Consider the following 24,462-nt stretch of genomic DNA (forward strand, 5'->3'; position numbering starts at 1 on the left):
CCCATAATTCATACTGTAGAGCATTCACATTATTCAAACACTTTAGATTTAAACATATTGTCAGTTCAACAAAATATAACTTATTAAATGATAAAGTAATTTTCTGAGCCAGAAAAGATAAACTTTATTCAAAGAAGACAGATAAGAAGTCTTGCATCTTCTGCAGTATCTTTATGTCTTGTGATATACCACAGGATAAGTAAAGAATATTGATCATAGATTCCATATCGGCACCACAGTGTCAGACTGACCTGTATGAAGAAGTTAACTTTTGGTCATTTTAATCAAATACATGGCCTTTCAGTACGTGACATTATCGATATTCAAAATCCATGTATCTGATTATTTTGAATCATTTACATACAAACATTTGTGTATGTTCTTTTCTTTTGGTGCAGTTCTAATGGTGACCTCTAGTTGGGTGCAGTGTGCATTGGGTTTGTTTCTACCACTAACATGTAAATTCCTTAGTTATGGTTCAGATACCTCATGTATGTATCAGTTTGGACTGTTTATTGGAAATTCCTACAAAAATTTCAGTCAAAAGAAAATCGCAAATATCGTCTTGCTGAATGTATCACAATATATGGTGATATATTGCATATATATATATATATATATATATATATATATATATATATATATATATATATATATATATATTGCAATCCCCTGGATTGAGACAATGAGAAATAGTTACTTTTGTCTCTAGATGGGCAGAAACTGTAGGTGCTTTTATAGGACACACCATGCCGGCATATCGGCGTAATATTACCGCAATGGTTTGTCTATAAACGCGCCATGCCGGCGCCATGCTGGCGTTGCGCGAATATTGCGGCAAATATTACGCGAATATTGCTGCATTCATTCTGCCTCGCTTGGTAGTAATATTGCCGCATCAGCCCCTCGCCTCTGACGGCTAAACGCGGGTCAGCCCCGCTAATCCCTTTGGAGCGACTGTGGGAGGCATTTGACCATGAATAAACCTGTCACCAATATGGGCGTGGCATCCCTGTCTGCTGTTGGAAAAATCTAGTGTACAAAGTTCTCCAAACGGGGTGATGCTGGAAGTTGCTGCAGTCTGTTCCAACCTATGATGGGTAACAGTGGAGCTGTGAGGGTGGGACCAAATGGTTGACACCCATAAAGACCAATAAACTGAACCAAATGTAGCTACAACAATCTAACCAATGCTACACAAAGCTAGTAAAGCTAGCTTAGAGCCAGGTAGCTAACCCAAAGCTAACAGAGGTTTTTGGATGCTGTTAGCCAGAAAAACGCAGTTGAGTAACTCAAAAGTGAAGCATGCATGAACTCAAATAGCTGCAGTGTTTCTGTGGTCTCTCTCAGAGAGTTCCACAGGTGACCAGCACAACTACAGCCTTGCATGGCAGCTAGATGACCACACAGCTCAGCTAAGATGGGAGCGGGCAGCCGCCTGCATCTGGCAACTGTTCTAGGAGGAGAGACGAGAGAAGCCGGTAGCTCACCTCACCTGGCTACCTCTGTGAGCCTAGGGTGGCAGATATGTGGACCTCTGATCGCTATGGACAAACCAAGCCCCAAACCTTGCGGGTGGGGGGTGGGGAGGGGTGGTGGGGGGTTGGGGTGGAGAATGCACACGGGTGTAGCAAGCTTTTGTAAAGTGTGGGTACCACAAGGTATGCACCAACACCAAAGAGATTTTGAATATACCCCTCAATGAATTATAAATGGGGGGGGGGGGGTGCTTTCGTGTATGCTGCGCCTGTTACAATTCGTCAGTCAGCATCCATTACGGCCTTGAAGTCCCACTTAAAAATGTACTTTAATGACTTGGCTTTTAAATCATGAATTGATTCTTGTAAATAGGGTTGTCACGGTAACCGGTATAGCGGTAAACCCCGGTAAAAAAGTTGACAATAAAAATAACCGTCCAGTTTTTAAAAAACTAAATTATCTCGGTGGGTTTACCGTGGCCGCGGTTTCAGCGCGGTGACCCTTACCAGCCACCGTCGCTTCAGCTGAAGTTCCCGCGGCGCGCACACGCACTTTTTAGTTTGCAACAGCACCAAAACTTTGAAGCTGAAATAATGGCCGAAGGAGGAGACGGCAGCGCCCAGGACATCCATCAGCCCTCAAAGAAGACTAAATCGGAAGTATGGGCATATTTTGGATTTCTGAAAAATGCTGAGGGACAGTTAATAGAAGACGGCTATCCCGTTTGCAGAACGTGCAGGAAACAAGCGTCTGCAAAAGGCAGCAACACTTCAAATCTAATGGCACATCTGCGTGACCATCACCCACGTCTCTACAGCCAGTGCAAGGTAAGTTAACATTAGCATTTTAGCTTAAATGCATGACGTGAGGACTTTTGGTTGAGGGAGAATGCAACGAGTCACTAAATAGTGCAGCCGCAGCGTCCTCTGCCAGCATTTAAACCGTGTCACGGACACCCTGTTGCTGAATGAAGCATCTTATTTGTTGATGATGAAGAGAAATATACAATTAGTTCCTTGTCATTGATTTGTTTACTTATTCAATGCCATTTATACTTGAACATTTGGATTTGATTACATAGTGTAGTAGTTATTTTAGTATTTTGTTTAAAGTGGCTATTTATTTTAAATACATATTATTTTAAGGTTGACTTGTACAGTGCTCAAGTCAAGTGTGGACTGGAGTTTTAGATTTTCATTTTGATAATGAAGAAAACAAGTATATGAGAAAACAAGTGGTGTTTCTTTGATTTGTTTACATATTGTTTATGTTTTGAATGTTTGGATTTGTATAATTTAAACCTGCACTGACTACTGTAACATGTTCCAGAAAAAGAAGCTATTTGTTCCTTTACTTGTGAAAAGTTGCACTTTTGCTAAGGCTTTGTGTTATTTTAGGTTTAATAAACACTGTTAAACCTTTTCAAAACTATTTCAGTTTGTGTAGAACAGGACTATCAATGCTTTCTGAACATATGCAACACCGTTTAAAAAATACCGCGATAATACCGAAAACCGTGATAATTTTGGTCACAATAACCGTGAGGTTAAATTTTCATACCGTGACAACCCTACTTGTAAAATTAATTTTTTTTGTTATTCTTGTTTGTATTTATATGCGGTTTTATTGATTGGACAACAGCCATTTTGGTGGTCCTACTTATTTTTATCTCTAGCCAGTGGTGGACATCTGTGGGTTCTGAAGAATCCCAGAACTTCCGGTGTGCTCCAGAGCTGGTGCTGATAATGAGGCAGAAGAGAGGATAATTCTATTTGGGTGTGGAATCAATTTTTCAGCAGCCCTAATGATCATTCATGAAATGTCTTATTGAATGCATAAACATTCACCTGCATCTCATGTTGTATTACCCTTTCAATACATAGTATTATTATTGGTGTATTATATATATATATATATATATATATATGTTTGTGTGTGTACATATATATACATATATATATATATATGTATATATATGTATATATATGTATATATATATATATATACATATATATACATATATATATATATGTATATATATGTATATATATATACATATATATACATATATATATATATATGTATATATATATATATATATATATATATATATATATATATATGTTTGTGTGTGTACATATATATATATATATATATATATATATATATATATATATATATATATATATATATATATATATATATATATATATATATATATGTAGGTCTAAATCTGTTTGTCTGAACTTATCATCAGCTCAGCTCAGAAGCAGCACAGCATCAGATGACCTCATTGATTACTTTGTATTCCACCCCCCATCCCGATCAGACGGCCGGACCCATGGAGATATTCCAGGGCTGAAAGTTGTGTCCTTCGGCAAAACACTTATCCCACCTTGCCTGCTGGTGGTGGTCGCAGGGACCGGTGGCGCCTGTGCTCGGCAGCCTCGTCTCTGTCAGTGCGCCTCAGGGCGTGAATGTGTGTGTGAATGGATGAATGATACACTGTAGTGTAAAACGCTTTGGAGTCCTTACTCTGAGAGGTGCTATCCAAGTGCGGGTCATTTATCATTAATGAGAAAAAATGTATTTAATTGATTTTAGCAAATGGTGGCAGTATAACAAAGAGTCTGAATAATTTCCGTACCCACTGTACATCTTCCTTCATGGACACAGAAAAGTCACATCAGTGCAGCTGCTTTTTAGCTGTGCCTATTTTGAATTTTGGAACAGAGATGCTTTTGTGCTTTTGCTCGTCCAGGTCAGAGGATGCAAATGAGGCTGCCATCTGCATTACTCCTCTTATGTATGACCCATTTAGCCAAATCTTTCAGCAGAGCAAAGAAAATCCCATTTTATCACACACTAGCTTATTTGATCATCAGTCACCTGTGGACTCTGTGATCTCATGCACCCAAGTGGCGCTTGACTTGAAAGATGTGGTGCTTCAAAAAGATAGGATTTCAGGGATTCAAATGGTATGCAGGGAAAACCAACCAGAGAAGATTAACTATCACAACCTCTTAGCATCTGTCCTTGCTTTCCTGAATCTGTTGCTGCAGTGCAATTCCTTCTAGCCTCTGGAGCAGCCACCCCTGATATTTAGCTTCACTCCCAGCCACCTCCTCCTCCTCGACCTGCTGCAGTGGTGCACTTATCAGGGAAGCAATTTATAATTGGTTTAATTGTAAAAGGTCGTTGCTTTATGCCAAAAGGACCAGTAGAAACAGATTTAGCAGGAGGAGGTGGAGAGGAAGGACTGAACTGAAGCAGAAACGAAGAATTTAGAAAGAGGAGGAAATTAAATAAAATTATTCTCAACAGCTGCAGTGGCTCAGACATGTAGGCTGAATGTTGGTCATCACTGGGGTGAACGGTTCACTGCACATTGTGGCCGTCGGCTGCCATCATTAATTGGACTTTCATTAACTAATCCAGTCAGTTCCTCTAAAGTCCTGGAACGCCACATACTTTTCAGCACATGCAAGGCTTCGAGTCAAGTCTGAGCTAGATTTAAGCAGCAAAAAGAAGAAGCACTCAGCGAATGGCAGAAAATATTTGACTCCCACAATTTGGCAGAGCAACAGCAGTACTAAAAGATCTAACTTTAGAAGATCAGTTTGTACATCCACTTATGTAGGCTGACTCTAAACCAGTAAATAGTCACATCAGACAAACACTTGTTCCTTTTGTTACTGTAGACACAATGTTCACAATGTTGGGATTTGGTCACCATTGTAAGGCCTGAGACCACAGACATCATATACCGTAAATCCTCAAATACAGGCCCGGGCTTTTATTTACGCAAGTGCATCCTGGTTCAGGCATTTATTGGAAGGAGGCCAGAACTGGAGTCAAGTCTCAATTTCAATTTGAGCAAAAAACAACAACAACAAAAAAAACTACCAGTGGAATGAACAAAAACAAGATTTTGTGTATATTTGAACCTATAAAACACTAGGTTTGTTTATTGAAAATGTACAGTTAACATTGTATGTATGTACACATATAGAACATTTACAACAAACACCGTTGTTTCAGGCTAAGTCCCAGTAGGGGAACAAACATAGCAAACATGCCAGTAGTGCATTGTAAACACTTGGTGATAATTAGGTCATTGATTCACAACGAAAGGCAACAGACACCTTACCGCTCCAAAGATTAACCATTCATGTCAAGTAAAATGAAGATCCTCCAACTGCTTAATCCTCATCCTTCACAGTTCCATGTTACAACACTGAGCTAACTGCTAAAAACATTAGCACTCCACAAGCTATTTGCGGTGAGGACACGTGAAAACGGTATCAAACTGTTTACCTGCTGTTTTTGTAGCTGTGTTTCTAAGCCCTTCCCTGTGATGAAGTAATCACTGCAAACTGTAGCATTTTCTGTTCCGTTTCTGCTCATCAGCAGCCGGAGATTATTCCGTCTTCGTTCAGTAAGTTTCAGTAAGTCCTTAGTGGTGCATCTTTTTGTCCCGATCGCATGGATTTTTGGCATTTTTACACCCAGTCAACAAAGTAAATAAAGCCTCGGGCACACCAGAGGCATATGTGTTGCGTCCACGATTTTAAGAAGTCAAGTGGTCACACAGGACGTGCTGCGCCGCTGAGCGCTTCTTGGCAAGTCCCGCAATAATCACAACCTCACGCGGGAAGTAACTTTATTGTTTATACGTGATCAGAATTCCTGCTGTTTTTTGTGAGACTAATTCATTACCAGGGGGTAAGTACGCTCTTTATAAAAATATTTAAAGATCAATAGTACTTTAAAGTAATCAAACCTGCAGCTGGGTTTGTTCCGGTGGTTAGGTTTGTGCCTTTCAGCCGGCCACTATTAGAGACTAGCCTTTTTTTACCCCCGCTGACAGCGAGACCGGCTAATGTAGGAGACCCAACCAGTAATTGAATACAGGCCAATATTGGATTATTTGCGGTACGTTGACGCCCTGTGGACTGGCGTTGCCTATAGGGCTTGTGATCGTGATGTCATCACCGACGCAGCCGCCCCGTTGGAGGCGTGTGAGTCCTTACTTCTTGCTACTGTAAACAGCGCTCCGTCTTGTTCTTGTGGCTTAAATTTAGCTATTATTCAGTTGATCGGTTATATTATACAACTCTAGTAAATCGTTGCTGTGTTGTGGGGTGACACACGGGATCGCCAGGGGAATAAAGGTGGAAAACAAGCTAACTTTTCACGTTTTTTGCTTGGAGGCAAAACCACAGAAACCAAGTATCTAGCATGACAAAGTCTTGTCGGCTCACTTGTAATGCAGCTATAAGGCGACGAAACATCACCTTCCAGAGTATTTAAATTCTGGTAAGTTACAGATGATGTGCGATTTTTACACACACACACACACACACGCACGCACGCACGCACGCACGCACGCACACACACACACACACACACACACACACACACACAGAGAGAGAGGCTACACGCACATACCAGTTAACTAGTGTGGGCGCATTGACACAACACAACCCAGAATGCTATGCGTAATCACGTGTGATCTCAAGGCCTATTGGAACAGTCTTAGTGGCCAGCCACCATCTTAGATGGGTCTCCATTCACCCCCAATGTATCAATTTCTACTGAGGAAGGTGTTTACCCATTTAAAAACACATTTTATTATGCTTTTTGGCTAAATCAGACATATCGTATGGCATGATAGTTAAAATATAAATGTAATTACATAAAATAAACAAATATATATATATATATAAATTATAAACATGTACGTTACAAAGTCCCACATGATCTGTTTTCAATAATACCTTGGTTGTTGCAATCTTCGGCTGTACATAAAACGGGCATAGTTGTTCAATCTGCATTGACTCTAGTTGGGGTTGGAGAGTGAGGAGACCCACCCAATATGGCCGTGAGGCTGTTACGTTCTCCAGCACTCAATGGACTACATATATTATTCATGTCTATGCCCAATGTCATCGGTGGTGCTCTGAGATACTTGTCAGCTTAAAAGATAAAAACAAATGTTTACTGTTGCTGCAGTTCAACAGTAAAAGGGTAAAATGTGCCGGCCAAACCAAACATGAGGGTGATGATGATGATGATGATGATGAGGCTGCCTGCAATGCGCCCCATCCCTCTTGGTCAGTCTGGAGATTGATGAGGCCTCCCCTATCAGGCATCCTGCCCTGCGCCTCTCTCACTCTTCTCCTCTCCCAGCAATGCTCAAGGAGCCGTCTGCCGTCATCTCAGCCGTCTCTGGCCACGAAAGCCTAGACGTACCAGACAATAGGGCTGCAACTAACAACCATTTTAATGGTCGACTAGTCCCCGACTATTGAAACGATTAGTCGACTGGTTGCATAATTATAAAATTTTTCTTAAATTTAGCATGAGATTGCTTTAAGTATGTGGAATGTGATAATAAACACAAGAAAAATGGGTACTTCAATGGAAATTGCATTTTTATTGAACTCTTCTTCAGATGCCCTGTCTAAAACCAATTAGGCACAGTGCTCAGTCAGTATGGACATAAATGCATGAATAAAGAAACCTCTATACATTTTTTAAAGGACAGGCAAATATGTTTTATGAGAAAAAATAAATTAAAATCAAGTAATTCCCTTCCTGTAAATCAGGGGCAGGCACATTAGCAGCAATAAAACAGTAAACAAAAATATTGGGTGAAAGGGTGGCTGTCTTCTTCAAACTGCACGCATTTATTTTAAAATACTTTTGTCAGGCACAGTTGGGCATTACATTAAATCTCTCTTTTTTCAAAATCGAAAATACGCTTATAACATGTACAATGTACATCCAAAACAAAACTTTCGAAGATTTCGTGTTATTTAAATCTTACCGAGGCGAGTCAGACTCTGTTTCATTCAACTGTCCAACGTGCTTTCTCTTCAAGTGTTCATGCATCACCGAGGTGCTGCCGTGATACGCAAGGACTGCTTTGTAAACCATGCAGGTAATCTTTAATACCGTCTCGCAGCAGCTACCTGCTGACTACGCTGAGAAGCTAGAGTTGTTCCGCTCCTATTGCACTAAGAAGATGGCAGACAAAAACGTCCAGCCCCGGCACATCACCAACATGGATGAGGTCCCGCTTACTTTCGACATCCTAGTGAACCTGACCGTGGAGAAAATGGGGACCAGCACGGTGTCTGTGCGGACGACCGGCCTCGGGAAGTCCTGCTTCACCGTCGTGCTCACCTGCCAGGCTGATGGCCAGAAGCTGCTGCCAGTGGTCATCTTCAAGCGGAAAAGTTTCCCACCAGCGTGATCATCAAGGCGAACTCGAAGGGCTTGATGGATGAGGACATGATGGTGGCGTGGCTGTGGGAGGTGTACACCAAAAGACGGGACGGCTTCTTCCACGCTTCTCCAGCCATGCTGATCTGCGACTCCATGCAGGCCCATCTCACCGACGCCGTTAAAATCCAGGTGAAGAGGATGAACACGGAGCTTGCCGTCATACCGGGTGGATTAACCAAAGAACTCCAGCCGCTGGACATTGGGGTGAACCGGTCATTCAAAAGTCCGAACAGCGTGGGAGTGCTGGATGACTTGATGGCAAACACACGTTCACCAAGACGGGCAGGCAGCGCCGATCGACTTATGCCACCATCTGTGAGTGGATCGCTGATGCCTGGGCCAACGTTTCCGTCCAGACGGTTGTTCAAGCTTTCACCAAGGCCGGGATCACAACGGGAGAGCCGAACAACGACAGTGACATTGACTCTGACGGCGATGAGCCGGGCGCGTCGGAGCCGAGCGCGCTGGGTTCAGTGCTTGGTCAGCTTTTCATGTCAGACATGGAGGACGAGGATTTTGAGGGATTTATAGACGAGGAATGAAAAAAAATGTGAGTGTTTTTTTCAGTATTGCTGTTGAATCATTTTTATAGCTGCTATGGACAAATCTGTACAGGGCTGTGTTGCTGCGGTCTGAAAGGCCAACAGCGCCTGTGTGTAAAGATAGGACTTTAAACACATTGTTTATATCAAACAGCTGTACAGTGTATCCACGATCCAGATGGGCAACAGCGCCCTGCGTGAAACTGCAACTTTAAATATGTTTATATTAAACATAAGCAAACAGTTGTGTTGCCGCTGTCTGAATGCGCATCTTTGCTCCAGCCGTGCCTGCACGTAAAAACGGGACTTTTGTTTGTTAAAACAGCCATACGTCTGATTGTTCATTCTTGCTGCTAAAAGCATCCGTGCAAAAAATGACACTGACAATTACGAAATTATTTTTATTGTGAATGAGAGGAATAAAGTTTGATTTTGATCTAACTCCTTCGTTTGGCTTATTGTACCAATTACGCACTACTAGGTGGAGTAAGACTCTCTGCTCGGCTCCCGGGTCATTACAGCCACACAGTGGCTGCACATAATGCTTTATCTCCAGCCAACTTGGCTCGTCTGTCATGCAGCGTTAAGAGGGGCGTAGCGCTGTGTTCAGTCAGTCATGCCGTTACCACAGTTTAAATCTTCATTCTTGCTGCTAAAAGCAGCAGTGCATTAAAATGGGACTAAATGTTACTTTATTAATGAGAAATTTGTTTTTTAGTATAGATAATGAGTGGAGTAACGTTTGACTTTGATCTAATTGCCCTATTTGCCTTAATTTTGCCGACCGGGACGCTCGCTTGCTTTGCTGGGTGCGCCCTATAATCAGGTGAGCCTTATGTGCGGACCAAACCTTTAACTAGGACGCTGATTGGCTGTGCGCCTTATAATCAGGTGAGCCTTATGGTGCGGAAAATACGGTACCAATTTTTTCTTAAAAAAGCTTTGAATCTACTGATACAAAAACAACAGCGTTTTATTCCATGTTGACATTGCCATGTGAGAATATTGTGTTCATTTTGTGATAATTTATGGATTTTTTGAAGTTTTGAAAATCATTTGATCAGTAAGTCATATAATTAAAGTCATAGTTTTTATTGAAATTGCATGCTAGCAGCACGCATCAAATTCAAATTGCTAACACTAGCATACAAAGTCCGAGATGGTACGGCTCCCATCTACCTGAATCCTCTTGCAAAGGCTTACGTCTCGGCCCGGCCGCTCCGGTCATCACAGGATCGTCTGCTAGCGGTGCCTACGCCACGCTCAGGACAATCCAGACTCTTCTCATGCATCGTTCCACAAATGTAGAATGACCTACTATAACTGTAATTGTACATGCAGAGTGGGCCAAAAAACCTGTTGAGAGGTGTAAAATCGCAGTGACAGTTACAGGAACCGTTTAACAGCAGTGATTGCCTGAAATGTTTGTGCAACAAAATATTTAGTTAAGGTTACCATCATTTTTGTTCAGGCGATGGGTTAATATTTTAAAATAATTCAGTTGGAGCATGGTTGAAAAGCAATGCTTGACTTGAATTGGTTAAATTTCAATTCATTTTTAATTATTATTACTTTAGTCAGATTCAAGTTATTTCTGTGACCATTGTTGTTGTTTTTTCATTGACCAAAGGGTACCAATGATTTTGTCCATGTCTGTGTTTTCTAAGATTATTTGACTGTGGTGGCTAGTGTTGGGCAAGTTACTTCAAAACTGTAATGAATTTTTTTATTACTTGCTACCCTCATTTTAAAGTAATTCATTACATTAAAATATTACTGATTTTAAAATGTAAGGCCTTACACTACTTTTGCATTACTTTAAGTTACTTTCACCAAAACAACTTCAATATGAATCTGGTAATCTGACGCTCAGTGAGCTCATGACATATCCAGAGGAAAGTGATGCTAGGATTGCTGTTAAAAACAGTCAGATATAATAACTGTTCTTTAAAATGATTGTTTATTTAAAAAATGCAACACAAAACTGTACTCTCAGCACGATGCCGTCATATATTAACTGAGCAGGGAGTGAGGTGGTGGGGGCTCCAAGCCTATTTTGCCTTTGTCCCCAAATGCCTTGATACGGCCCTGGATGTGGAATGTCTTTTGAGGGTGATCTGATTCTATCACATTTATAAATATTAAATGCTTATATATTATTGCTTTTCACTGGTAAAAATGAGTATTGTGGATAAATCTACCTACTTTATTTCTTTTCAAACACTTTGTTTTGTTTTCTTGATTTTATTTGAATAATTTCCTGCCCTTTCTCTCTCCAACCTTCCTGCGTGCTGCATGTTTTCTCCGTCTTCCAGAAAAACCGTTTCCTAGATTTTCTACTTTCTAACTAATCAGCCAAAGGGCTCTACCTACATTGCGCTCCAGCAGCAATGAGTTGAAATCACCGGGGCACAGATTATGAACTCAGCTGAGGCAAAGCACGTCAGAAAAATACATAAAGCACCAGAGAATATGGGCTGATATGAACGATCGTGAGTGAATTGTTTTGTTTTGGTGGAGCGATTTTGTGAATGTTACAGTGCAGGATGCAGCTGGAGTATTTGAGCCAATACTGCTGCGCGCTGCGTCCTCTCTGCTCATAGAATGCTGGCAAAATATGTGGGCGTAATATATGTAGATACTGGATGTTTTTTCATGCTTCCCGCAAGTAGAAGTTTTAAGAAACCCATTTTGATTCTGGGTTTAAAAATGAATTGTAATTACCGCGTTACCGACAATTGTAACGCGCAAATATTATCATTTTCTTTCCCTGTAATGTCTTACATTACCACATTACAGCAAAAAGCAGTGCATTACAGTAATTAATTACTTTTGTACCACGTTACTCCCAACACTGGTGGTGGCCATCTTGAATTGGGCTGACCTCAGTAATTAACGTCAATGTTTTAAAGAAAGTTTTCACATGATGAATTAACACTCAGACTAAGCCATTTGGATGTCTGTTAGATATTTGGACACCAAGGTTCAGCTCAACATCTGTTAAATGGGCTGAGTTAAAAACTATTGTGTGTTGTCTAAGCTCAGTTGGCAGTAGGGGCCATCACGAATTGGTTAATCAGAGGCAGATTTTTCACCCAGTAATTGATTTTGACACAATTGATAAATCTAGTGGTTCATTAGACACTTGCATATCTTATGTCATTTAGCATTAGGTAATAAAAGTCAGTCCCTTCAAGCTCTAAATGTGACTTTGAAATAATTATCACAGAGTTCAAACAGGATGAGCGATTCCGGACTTATATCATGACAAAGGCACAGTCAGAAGATACAGTAGTTTGACAAAGATGATACATCTCATTTGGTTTGTCACCCAATGCTCCTCATCTTCCAACAGAAACCCAAGCTGTGAGACAACACTTACACAGAGAGAGACATTGCCTGAGAGAAATAACCTCCAGTTAAATAAAAGAGTCTGACCCCCCCCCCCCCCCCCCACACACACACACACACATGTTACAAACCAGCACGCCCTTCCGGTATTTGTTATGAAATGAACTCTCACATGTGCTTTAACGGCCAGATGTTTGAGCAGGAAGCCCCAAAACAAAAGCACCAGCAGAGTAACACAATGACACGTTGTTGTGTTTGGGAGGCTGCAGGATAAATTCTAGCATGACACAGATTGAGTTGACATAAAATTACCCTTTTTACATCTCAAAAGATAATGATCCATCTATATCTAGTTATTTCCCTTTCTGTTGTTATTTCAGAAGTGTTGAGAGTATTGCCTCCATTTCATTTCATAACTGTAACATTGCTTCTGTATTACTAACTTTACATCATATTTACATTACATTTTCAAAGTATCCCAAAAATTGACTAAATGGCTCAGAGCTTGAATGGAAAAATTTATCCAAAATTTAAAAAAAAGAGTTGACAATGTAGCTAACAGAACAATACCACTGGCAATTACAAGGAGAAACAAAAACATACAGAACATAAGTTAAATAAACAAGAGAAAACAGCACTGGATGAGAAGCTGAGATAATAAATTGAATGAAACACAGAACAAAGAAGAATAACCTCCTGAAAGATTCACAAAGGCAAACGTTTGGGAATCACTATTCCAGATCATGCATGACTGGTGCAGAAGCTGGTTTTAAACTAGTTCTTTTAAAAACTATTGAGATCCATTTTGTTTTTTTGCTAAACAGAGCCACTGTTATGTGAATGAATTTGATAAAAGCAACTATAGGTGTGTTCCATCGACATATAAATATTGGACAATGGGTTTCCATAGCCTCCAATAATAAGTTTTTGTGCTAAAATGGGAGGTGGCCACCACCGCCATTTTGACCGTGTCACAGGTTCTGTCAAGCCCAGACAATTCCACAAAAGGGAAGAGAGGAGGAGCTGAGGGTGGGGCTGTAAGGCTGGGATCAACTGACGACACCCGATCGAACTAGCTACAAGCTAACCTGAAGCTAACCCAAAGCTAATGCGGAGGTGGGAGCTAAGCTAACGGAGGTAGCAACCTAGCTACAACCGGAGTTAACTGTGCACAACACCAGAGCTTCTGAGTCAGAGATACGCTGGGCTGACCGCTGGGTAAAACCGGGTGGAACACAGAGGTCTCCGAGACCTCCACAAGCCGGCAGCCGCACAGCAGACAAGCGCCGCTGCGATCTGAGATGCGCAGAGCTGCCGCTGGGGAGAACCGGGTGGAAAGGTTTCCATCCCAGAGCTCCACAAGCCGTCAACCCACGCAGCAGACAGAAGCCGCGATCAGACAGAGATGCGCCGAGCTGCGGGGAGGGGAGAAACGGGTGGATAACATCGGTCTCCCGAGATCTCCACAAGCCGATAGTCGGAATCCAGCTCCACCAACATGTTATATTTCAACCCATTTTCTAAAGTGCAGCATTATGTTAAATGCACTGGGTTTTACCCTATTACATTTAAATTTCATGGTTAAACAGTACATGTTAAAATCTAAGCTCAGCTCGGCAGTGACCGAAAATACATAAATATAATTTTACTTACTGAAAAAAATGAAGTGGAGACTCCTTGGACGCTCAGTGCAGTTAATGCAACAGCAAGTCATTTTGTCCAACAATTGCACAAAAAACATCCAAAAAAGAATACACAAACACAGAGACTCAAAATCCCGGAACAGTTTCCAAGCCAGACCGAGGCTCTACTGATGCCTTTCCACGGAGCTAGCTCTGTGGTCACGTGGGTCTGATGCTCATTAATTATACAGAATTTTAGGCTTTTAACACACTTAAACAGAAGAGTGAGGAAAAAAATTCACCCCCCTCAGAGTTGTCGTGAGTGTAAACTAGATCTTTTAAACAAAAACATGTTTTGGTACCAGGCTGTAAACATGTTTATTTCTGCTGTGAAATTGGTATTTTTAACCTGCGAGTCAATGAGGATTTGCTCGCTTCTGACACCAGCCCCCAGCGGATGAGGGTGGAACTGCAATTTTTGTCACTTCTGCGTTGGACTCAATTTTTCACCCGCATTGTGGGGGCTTGGTGTGTTCTAGGGCTGCCACGATTAGTCGACTCGTCACAACGATGTCGACAAATAAAATAGTCAACTATTAATTTAATATAAACATTTTTTTATATTAAATTTGAAATGCATTTTATGATCAAATAAAACAGTTGCCGACTGAACAGTTAAAAGGACACAATTGCACAACATTACTGCCAAGGTTTGACTACTAATAAACGACCTAAGGCTTCCTGATGCTTTGCGGCAAATTGACAGCAATGTTTTATAAAGACGGCTATTGAAAGCCGCTTTTCACATCACACAGCCACTCTCTCTATCCTCCAAATAAGCCAGCCGTTATTTTTATAGCTGATCAGTTTTACACTGCAGGGTTATATAACCGTACATCCAGAGGTCAAGTCCAGAAGTAACATCTTAATTTTTCTGCTGAATGAAGTGTTAACTGAAACACTAACATTTACAAAGTAAACGCTTTTAGCCGTGAGCCTGTGAAGGATGTTGACTCAATTTTTCCAAACAGGAAACTAGGGTAAGATAGTAAATGTTTATAAACATACAGAGACGCACTTCAAAATGGTCAAAATATCCCTTTAATCTTTTTCAGCCAACATGTTTGACTGATCTGAAGCTCTTTTCCTGCCTCTCAGTCCCTCTCTTTATCTTCCATTCTTCCTTTTCACCCTGAGGAAAACACTGCGGCTGCTAATCTCTGTTCACAGCTGGTGCCCCCCCCCCCCCCCCCTTCCCCTCACCAGTGTGGAAATTTTCATCTCCCTGCTATCAGCCGCCTGTAGTCTGGAAACAGGCTGCCACCAGCTGCTCTGTCACCTCTCTGGAGAATAATGTTGGTCTTGTACTGAAGCACCATCACTACAACTTCCTGAGCCTAAATACAGGCTGGTGGGATAGATTGGTCTAGTATATATGGAAAAACTGCCATTTTTATGTGTTTTACTCATACAAACACACAAATAAGTTTGAGATAATGCAGTTAGAGTGAGCCTAGAGTTAAGAAGTTTTAAATAATTTAAGGATAGGTTTGTTGTTTCCTTGTTTTGCTCAAACATGACTGTCACCTGTGCCAATCTTTAAACTACATTTTACTACCACCATCATCCATCCATTTTCTATACCCGCTTGTCCACGCAGGGTCATGGGGGGGGGCGGTGCCTACCTCCAGCATTCATCGGGCAAACAGGCAGGGAACACCCTGGACAGGGTGCCAGTCCATCGCAGGGCAACACAGAGACACACAGGACAAACAACCATGCATGCACACACTCACACCTAAGGACAATTCAGAGACAGTCATATTTTTGGACTGTGGAAGGAAGCCGGAGTACCCGGAGAGAACACATGCATGCACAGGGAGAACATGCAAACTCCTCGCAGAAATACCCCAGGCCGGGATGTGAACCCATGCAGCCGCAAGGCAACAGCGCTATCCACTGCGCCACTGCGCAGCCCGACTACCATCATGTTAAAAGTATTGCTTTTATTGCCTCTGACTGTTCAGCTGAAACAGAAAACCCATCCCACCATTACATTTCGCCAGTGACATGAATTTTCTACTCACAACTGAAGGCAAAAGGAAAAAAAGTGTGGCAGGAAAACGGTTTGTTAGAATGTGACCCAAATTTAACCCCCAACTTTTTTCAGTAACCAGATGTGTTAACTGCAGCCTTTAGCCGTTCAATAAGGTATTTTAATCATTCAGTTTTTAAAACCTTGATAACATTTTGAAGAAAATGCTGTTCATGCAAGCAGTCCTTATTTCATAAATGGACCAATAAATACTGCAGCTGTGCTAAGGCTAATGTTGACATTAGAGTACCATCAAGCTTGTTCTAACCAAGTTGCACCAAATAGAAAACATGACCTTTAAGACAACATCTGGATTATTGTTAAAACACACTTCACATCTGTTTTCAACCCTCACATTATTACTTGCTCATATTACTGTAGTGTTCTTAATGCTGTAACTGACTAACCAGCTGCATCAGAATGAAACAACAAACAGGAAACATCATTCCGCAGAGGCAAACACTTGCATAGACTGTAAGTGAGAAGTGAATCAGCACATTTAGTTGCAACGTTTTGAGTTTTTCATTTAAAACACAAAATATTGCATAATGCATATTGCATATATAATGCATATTTCACCTGTTCAGGCTGGCCTTTGCGTGACCTTCGGTTGATTCTTCATCACCACCTTCTCTTCATTCAGCGTTTTCTATCAGTTATGCCTTTCCCAGGATCCACTGATTACCTCTTAATTCATTTTCTCCTTTCCTTTTTTATCACAGTTTTTTACTTTAGCCAATTTAATGATATATTTTATCATTTTTAAATCTTTTTTTTATTTTCATATGTTTAATTTTTGTTCATGTGAAGCACCTTGTGATTTTTAGTTTGATAGGTGCTATATAAAATATGATATGCCAGAGTTTTAAACTAAGACCATCCTGTTCTGATCTGACTTGAACTAGGTTTTTGTTGTTTGATACATTTGCTGTGAATTGGTACTAAATCCATCCATCCATTTTCTTCCACCTTTCTTTTCACCCTGCGGAGAAAACTTATTTTGGCTACTTGCATCCGCAATCTCGTTCTTTCAGTCACTACCCAAAGCTCATGACCATATGTGAGGGTAGGAGCATAGATCGACTGTAAATTGAGAGCTTCACCCTCCGGCTCAGCTCTCTCTTCACCACGACAGACCGGTACAACGCCCGCATCCCTACAGATGCAGCACCGAACCGCCTGTCGATCTTGCGCTCCAGTTTTCCTTCACTCGTGAACAAGACCCTGAGATACTTAAACTCCTCCACTTGGGGCAGGACCTCATCCCTGACCCGGAGAAGGCATTCTACACTTTTCAGACTCAAAACCATGGTCTCAGATTTAGAGGAGCTGATTCTCATCCCAGCTGCTTCACACTCAGCTGCGAACCGCTCCAGCGAAAGCTGAAGATCACGTTCTGATGAAGCCAGCAGGACCACATCATCTGCAAAAAGCAGAGACCTAATCCTCAGGCCACCGAAAGGGATGCCCTCCACACCTTGGCTGCACCTAGAAATCCTGTCCATAAAGGTCATGAACAGAATCGGTGACAAAGGGCAGCCTTGGCGGAGTCCAACTCTCACTGGGAACGAGCCCGACTTACTGCCGGCAATGCGGACCAAGCTCTGACACTGGTCATACATGGACCTAACAGACCGTATCAGAGGGCCTGGTACCCCATGCTCCCGGAGTACCCCCCACAGGGCCCCCCGAAGGATGCAGTCAAACGCCTTCTCCAAATCCACAAAACACATGTAGACTGGTTGGGTAAATTCCCACGCACCCTCCAGGATCCCCCTAAGGGTATAGAGCTGGTCCAGTGTTCCACGGCCAGGACGAAAATCACATTGCTCCTCCTGAATCTGAGGTTCAATAATCCGATGGACCCTCCTCTCCAGAACCCCTGAATAGACCTTACCAGGAAGGCTCAGGAGTGTGATCTCTCTGTAGTTGGAACACACCCTGCAGTCCCCCTTTTTAAATAAGGGGACCACCACCCTGGTCTGCAGTCCAGTGAGACTGCCCCCGATGTCCACGTGATATTGCAGAGCCACGTCAGCCAACACAGCCCCACAACATCCAGAGCCTTAAGGAACTCCGGGCGGATCTCATCCACCCCTGGAGCCTTGTCACAGAGGAGCTTTTTAACCACCTCAGTGACCTCAGCACCAGAGATTTGAGAGGGCAACCCAAAGTCCCCAGACTCTGCTTCCTCACTGGAAGACGTGTCGGCGACCACCCGAGCTGCATTCCGCTTGGACTGCCGGTACCCGTCAGCTGCCTCTGGAGTCCTACAGGCCAAAAAGACCTGACAGGACTCTTTCTTCAGCTTGATAGCATCCCTAATTGCCAGTGTCCATCAGCGGGTTTGGGGGTTGCCACCACGGCAGGTATTTGACTTATTTTATTTAAACATGTTTGAGACTAATGATTTAGTCAATATTTTTTTTATATTATTTTTTCTGCTTGCTTGACTTGACTGTGGGAGGAAGCCAGGGTACCTGGTAAGAACCCACGCATGCACAGAGAGAACTGCAACTCTTTGCAAAGAGACCCCAGGCCGTGGGGTGAACCCAGGATCTCCTTGCTGCAAGGCAACAGTGCTAACCACTGCACCACTGTGCAGCCCCCTGTTAAAATATGAAATAAAACAACAAAATTATGAGGCTGAAATGTCAGATTCTTGTTATAAATGGCTCCATAATAAGTAGGGCTGCTTGATTATGGCAGAAATGATAATCACAGTTATTTTGATTAAAATTGAGATCTCGATTATTTAGAACGATTTTTTAATTAATGTTGATTGTATTTATTTATTTATTTATTCAGTCATAAAATTGCACAGGGCACAATCAGGACAAAAATAAATAGGAAAAAGAAAAAAGATGATCACAAAAACAACTCCTGATTCATAGTATAAAAGGCCAATACACTTGCTCACAGTTTATGAACCAAAGGGTTTAGGCTGAGATTTAGCTTATTTAAAGGCTCATTTGATTCCTCAATGACATACTCTGGGACATGCTGGGACGCTGGGTATTCGTCTATCTGGATGACATCCTTATCTACTCCAAATCCAAAGCCGTTCTCCAGCATCTGTTCCAGAACCATCTTTACTGTAAACTAGAGAAGTGTTCATTCCACCAACCTACCACAACCTTCCTGGGCTATGCCATCTCAGCTGGAGGGTTATCAGTGGATCCCAAGAAGGTCTCTGCCATCACTGAGTGGCCTGTACCAACTTTGCTCAAACAACTACAGTCCTTCCTCAGCTTTGCCAACTTCTATCGCAGTTTCATTCGTAACTACAGCACCATAGTGGCCCCTCCCTGACCAGATCCACCAACCGACCCTGCCCATTTCCCTTTCCCTCGGAGGCCAAGTGGGCTTTCTATCATGTCATCCAACTTTTCACCACGGCACCTATCTTCCTGAAACCCTTCACTGTGGAGGTTGATGCCTCTGACATTGGTGCGGGGGCCGTGCTTTCCCAGGTCAGTCCCGATCAAAAACTCCACCCATGCTGCTTCTTCTCCTGCAAATTCACCCCTACTCAACAATGCTACTGGGTGGGCGATCGGGAGCTGTTGGCAGTGAAATGGGCACTGGAGGAGTAACCAGTGTCTAGCCAGTTTCATCTGCCTGGAATATTGTGTGCTTCTTCATACCAAAACTGTCCGCTATTTTTTCATGCCTACCCTGGCCATCTTGAGATTCCTCATAATAATCTTCCCTGTTTACATAGAACTGCACTCACAAAGTCTTCTCCAGGAGATGAGACTTTTATAAAAATAATCTATATATTTATCTCAAAAAATGATTTCTTTCACTTTACAGGTTGATTACAATCATATTCTGTTTTATCTACAATGACTGTTCTATCTAAAGTGATTTAACAGTGTCTTGAATGCTTTACAGTAAAGAATGAATCAACATAAATGTTTATTCTTGAAATGCCTTGCGTAAATACACCAAACGAGTTTTCTTGATAATTTAATAATGATTTATTATCTGTTATGTCACATATAAATATCAGTATATTAACAAATGACTGTTTAACAAATAAGCATTTTTGTGTCTCAGAAGGGGAGGTCTGAGGACTCTTTGAAAATGCCTATTAAACTTTCTAAAATCTGCTGGTCCAAAACTTATAAACAACAAACCTTTAAAAGAAGAAGAACTTCTTATATTCGGCAGTTCAGCAAGGCAATGCCAGTCTTAAAGCTAAATTAGCATCCTTTGGGGGATTTAACCAAATATTTCAGTGGAATATTTTTAGCTGCAGGAACCATCCTTATTCAATATCAAACAACCATTATTTACTAACCTGCAAACACATGCCAGCTCCCGCAGACGCACTGACCAGCCGTGCAGATTCAGAGGAAACTACAGTGTTTTGATCTCAGAAGTCCCATCACTCGCCTAGCGAGACAGCTTTGCTTGTCGAGAACGCCTATCACACGGGTACCGTAGCAAAGACACTTAATTAGACTTTCAATCTAAGACTACATTTCTTCATTGTTTATTCATTGTCTTGCATCATAATTTTTTTTGATATTTTCTTTTTATTGAAAGTTTTGTTAAGGTACATAAAACATATACCAACAATAACAATAACAATAACAGTTGGCACAGTGGAACTGTCGGGTCCGCCCTGTTCCGGGCAAGCCATCCTCTCTTCTCTTCAGAGTCCCATGACCTCTGGTTTTGTCCATATGTCGGGGTCTATGTAGCCCTTAATGTTCCGCTTCTGACGTTGTTCTTACCGGGTGTTTCCAGTCCATTATAAAGTGTTCGTATCCACAACAGGCTCTTCCACATCCAGTAAACATATGCGAGTAGGCTAAATCTTAGTTATACAACCTGCCCTCCATCATTGCGTGCTGTTGCTGTGAGTAAATCTCTCCCATTTCTCCCAATTCTTATGAAAACGATCTAATTTAAGGTTCAAAAGGGCTGTCAGTTTTTCCATCTTATATATTTCCTCGATTATTCCCTGCCAGTCTTTACTTGTTGGGGCATTCTTCTCTAGCCATTTCCTGGTAAGCGCTTTTTTGCCTGCTGCCAACATGATATTCATTAAATATTTGTCTCTTGTGGGGACTACTGATGGGATATCACCCAGGTAAACAGTACAGAAATCCTTAACTACCTCACAACCCGTCACGACTGTGATTGTGTCGACCATCTCCCTCCAATATGGCTGAATTACCAGGCATTTCCAAAAAATATGGAAGTGGTCTGCCATGTTTTCCCCACATTGTCTCCAGCAATGTCCTTCTCTCTGTTGGCCTCTCTGTTTGCATTTTATTTTAGGGGTTATAAAGAACCTGATAAAATTTTTCCAAGTGAATTCCCTCCAGTAACTCGAACTGGTAGTTTTCCTCTGTTTTTCACATATAGTTGCCCAGCTTTCATCCGATATGGTGATTTGTGCTTCCCTTTCCCATTTAATTTTTATATAATTAGTTGATTGGTCTTTGAGTGATTGTAGATTCTGATAAAGTTTAGTAATTTGTTTGTTTTTAATCTTACTTTGATATGCCTCTTTTATAAGGGAGACTAGGCCGTCCCTCTGTTCTTCCGTGTTTTTTATGTTACTGTTGTAATAAGACCTGACCTGGAGATATCTAAAAAAATCCAGGTTTTCCAAACCATATGTGTCCCTTAATTTGTCAAAACTATGTAGTCCATCCCTCCCTGCTATTGAGCAAAATGGTCCGATCCCTTTTGTCGACCATGCCGCGTAGCGGCCATCTATTTGTGCCGGGGAGAATTCCCTATCGCTTGTGACCCATCTAAGTTGTTTTATGTTGGTTTCTGATTTATGTTTCTCACATTCGTCAAACCATATCTTTAAAGGTGTTTTAGTCCATTCATTTAACATTTTTTTCTTTTCCAGATATAATTTTTTATCTCCTAATATTGTCTGTAGTGGTAATTTTAATTGTGTCATATCTAAATCTTTCCATTTTGCCACATACAATGGGTCACACCAATAGAGTAAATATCTTAATTGTGCTGCTATAAAATAACTTTCTAAGTTTGGGAGGGAGAGTCCACCCTTCTCCCTAGGCAGTTGTAGTGTTGTGTATTTAACTCTAGGTTTGCGGCCCTTCCATATAAATCCCGAGAGCATTCTGTTCCATAGTGCAAATTGTTTGGCTTGTATATGAGCCGGTATAGATTGAAAGAGGAAAAGAAGTCGAGGCAATATATTCATTTTGATCATGTCGATTCTATTATATAAGTCAAGTGGCAGTATGCTCCATCTTTTAATGTTTTCTTTTAGCTCCCTTGTAATTGGTGAGTAATTTATTTCATAGATGTCTGTCAGTGTTTTGGGGATCTTAATACCAAGATATGTAATTATTTCATTGTTCCAATTAAATTTGGATATGTTTTTGATCCTTGCCGTAGGTGTGTAATTATATGTAATCACTTGAGTTTTTTGGATGTTTATTTTATATCCAGAGAGTTCGCCAAACATTTCCATCTTTGTCAATAGATTGGGCAGACTTTTTTCTGGGTCCCCGAGAGTCAGTAGAACATCGTCTGCGTAGAGACCTATCTTGTATTCTGTCCTCCCTATCCTCATCCCCCTAATTTGGTCGTCCTCCCTAATGGCTTGTGCTAGTGGTTCAATAAATAAGGCGAATAAGGCTGGGCTGAGCGGGCATCCCTGTCGACAACCTCTTTCCAGTCCCACCGCTTCAGTTAAACTCCCATTTATTTTTATTCTCGCTGAGGGTTGATAGTATAGGTTCCTAATCATCTGAATGAAAGAATCTACGAACCCAAATCGTTCCATAGCCAGAAAAAGGTATTCCCATCGGACAGAATCAAAGGCTTTTTCCGCATCCAGGCTCAGGACAACTGACTCGCTTGGGGTTTTATTCATATAATCTAATATATGTAGGGTTCGTCTTACGCTGTCCTGAATCTGTCTGTTCTTGAGAAATCCTGTCTGATCCTCATCAATAATTTCAGGTATTATATTTTTGAGTCTGTCTGCTATTATCGAGGTGAAAAGTCTATAATCCATATTTAAAATTGAAATTGGTCGATATGAGCTGCAGTGCCTTCTGTCCTTACCCCCCTTCGGGATCACTGAAATTATTGCCTGTCTCCAGGATGGTGGTGGCTCCCCTCCCTCTAAAACATAGTTGAAACAGTTCAATAATAGTGGCGAGAGCAGATCTCTAAAGATTTTGTAATATTCTGATGTATAACCATCCGTACCCGGCATTTTATTTGTTTTTGTCTTTGCAATGGCTTTATCCAGTTCTTGTTTAGTAATCTGTTGCATTAGTTTTTTATTTTGTTCCCTCCCAATGTTAGGTAGGTCCAAAGAATGTAAAAATTTCTTAATATGAAGAGGGTCGACCCCTCGGGTCTGCGAGTATAGTGTTTTGTAATAGTTTACAAATGAGTTTTGTATCTCTTTAGCAGTATAACACAGCATTTGAGTCTCTTCATCTTTAATACAATAAATTCCTCTTTCTTCTTTCTGTTTTTTAGTTCTCCAAGCCAAGAATTTCTTTGCCCTAGGGCCATAATCATAGTATTTTTGCTTGACAAATCTAGCTTTTAATTCCTCCTGTCTTGTCATATATATCATTTAATTCCCGTGTTGTTAAATTAATCTCTTCCAATATTCGTAGATCCTTAACGGTGGCGTGCTTAGTCTCTAAGTTCTTTAATTTGGCTAATAACTCATTTATTTGTTTATGTTTCTCTTTCTTTTTGTTCGAGGACCACATGATCAATTTTCCTCTTATTACTGCCTTCGATGCATCCCATACAATACTAGGGGATACCTCTTTATTATCATTTAGTTCACAATAGCTTTTATACTCGTCGTTTATGAATTGTATACATTGGGGATCATTTAACAAGCTTGTGTTCAACTTCCAGCTAGTTTGTTTTATTTCAGTCTCTAGATGTATAGATAGGTAGATCCCTGCGTGGTCTGATATATCCCTTACTCCTATTTTACATCTGAGGATTCTATGCCTATCGGTGTTAGTCATAAAGAAATAATCCAATCTGGAGTACTTTCTATGGGGAAATGAGAAGAAAGTGTAGCTCCTTTCCTTGG

At 41.2% G+C, this 24,462-nt stretch overlaps 1 protein-coding gene across 8 annotated transcripts in view; it reads left to right on the plus strand.

Moving 5' to 3' along the window:
- The window catches only part of LOC107384786 (RAS guanyl-releasing protein 2), a 145,702-nt gene that overhangs the window by 4,931 nt on the left and 116,309 nt on the right, over positions 1-24,462 (plus strand). The gene's annotated exons all lie outside the window — the stretch shown is intronic.

This window comes from Nothobranchius furzeri, chromosome 2 (assembly GCF_043380555.1).
Source record: "Nothobranchius furzeri strain GRZ-AD chromosome 2, NfurGRZ-RIMD1, whole genome shotgun sequence".
In the NCBI taxonomy this organism is placed as follows: domain Eukaryota; kingdom Metazoa; phylum Chordata; class Actinopteri; order Cyprinodontiformes; family Nothobranchiidae; genus Nothobranchius; species Nothobranchius furzeri.